At 41.4% G+C, this 1,893-nt stretch overlaps 1 non-coding gene across 1 annotated transcript; it reads left to right on the top strand.

Moving 5' to 3' along the window:
* The first annotated feature begins 1,102 nt into the window (after positions 1 to 1,102).
* Positions 1,103 to 1,210, top strand: LOC112799240 (small nucleolar RNA R71). The gene has a single exon (XR_003200815.1). It is a non-coding gene; the product is annotated as a small nucleolar RNA R71 (small nucleolar RNA).
* Positions 1,211 to 1,893: the final 683 nt, after the last annotated feature.

The raw sequence follows: 1,893 nt of genomic DNA, 5'->3' as shown, positions 1-1,893 counted from the left end.
TTTTGAGGTAATCTCTGCCTAGTCAAGTCATCCAGTTCTTTGGTGAGCAAAGGGGGTTCATCCTCCCAAGTCTCATTACCAAATAACTTGTCATTTAGCTTCATGATTGCTCCAAGGTACTTAGCAACTTGCTCTTCAGTGAAATCTTCGTCCTCTTCAGAGGAAGAATACTCATCAGAGCTCATGAATGGCAGAAATAAATCCAATAGAATCTCTATGGTCTCAGTGTGAGCCTCAGATTCCCATGGTTCCTCATTAGGGAACTCATTGGAGGCCAGTGGACATCCATTGAGGTCTTCCTCAGTGGTGCTCACTGCCTCTTTCTCCTCTCCAAATTCGGCCATGTTGATGGCCTTACACTCTCCTTTTGGATTTTCTTCTGTATTACTTGGAAAAGTACTAGGAGGGAGTTCAGTAACTTTCTTACTCAACTAACCCACTTGTGCCTCCAAGTTTCTAATGGAGGACCTTGTTTCAGTCATGAAACTTTGAGTGGTTTTGATTAGATCAGAGACCATGGTTGCTAAGTTAGAGTGGCTCTGCTTAGAATTCTCTATGTGTTGCTGAGAAGATGATGGAAAAGGCTTGCCATTGCCAAACCTGTTTCTTCCACCATTATTGTTGTTGAAACCTTGTCGAGGTCTCTATTGATGCTTCCATGAGAGATTTGGATGATTTCTCCATGAAGGATTATAGGTGTTTCCATAGGGTTCTCCCATGTAATTCACCTCTTCATTGAAGGGTTCTCAGGATCATAAGCTTCTTCTTCAGATGAAGCGTCCTTAGTACTGCCTGGTGCAGATTGCATTCCAGACAGACTTTGAGAAATCATATTGACTTGCTGAGGCAATATTTTGTTCTGAGCCAGTATGGCATTCAGAGTATCAATCTCAAGAACTTCTTTCTTTTGATTCGTCCCATTGTTCACAGGATTCCTTTCAGAAGTGTACATGAATTGGTTATTTGCAACCATTTCAATGAGTTCTTGAGCTTCTGTAGGCATCTTTTTCAGATGAAGAGATCCTCCAGCAGAGCTGTCCACTGACATCTTAGATAGTTCAGACAGATCATCATAGAAGATACCTATGATGCTCCATTCAGAAAGCATGTCAGAAGGACACTTTCTGATCAATTGTTTGTATCTTTCCCAAGCTTCATAGAGGAATTCACCTTCTTTCTGTCTTAAGGTTTAGACTTCCACTCTAAGCTTACTCAATTTTTGAGGTGGAAAAAACTTTGCCAAGAAGGCATTGACTAGCTTTTCCCAAGAGTTCAGGCTTTCTTTAGGTTGTGAGTCCAACCATATCCGAGCTCTGTCTCTTACAGCAAAAGGGAATAGAATAAGTCTGTAGACCTCAGGGTCAACCCCATTGGTCTTGACAGTGTCACAGATTTGCAAGAATTCAGCTAAAAACTGATGAGGATCTTCCAATGGAAGTCCATGGAACTTGCAATTCTGTTGCATTAGAGAAACTAATTGAGGCTTAAGCTCAAAGTTGTTTGCTCCAATGGCAGGGATAGAGATGCTTCTCCCATAGAAGTCGGGAATGGGTGCAGTAAAGTCACCCAGCACTTTCCTTGCATTGTTGGCATTGTTGTTGTTTTTGGCTGCCATGTCTTCTTCTTGTTTGAAGATTTCTGTTAGGTCCTCTACAGAGAGTAGTGCTTTAGCTTCTCTTAGCTTTTGCTTCAAGGTCCTTTCAGGTTCAGGGTCAGCCTCAACAAGAATGCTTTTATCTTTGTTCCTTCTCATATGAAAGAGAAGAGAACAAGGAAATATGGAATCCTCTATGTCACAGTATAGAGATTCCTTGAGGTGTCAGAGGAAAAGAAAAATAGAAGGAAGAGGTAGAAGAATGCGAACTTAGAAAGATAGAGTTCGAATTGTGCATT

Source organism: Arachis hypogaea, chromosome 4 (assembly GCF_003086295.3).
Source record: "Arachis hypogaea cultivar Tifrunner chromosome 4, arahy.Tifrunner.gnm2.J5K5, whole genome shotgun sequence".
Lineage (NCBI taxonomy): Eukaryota > Viridiplantae > Streptophyta > Magnoliopsida > Fabales > Fabaceae > Arachis > Arachis hypogaea.
Note: the sequence above shows the minus strand (reverse complement) of the source record. Positions and strands in the feature narration are given on the sequence as shown.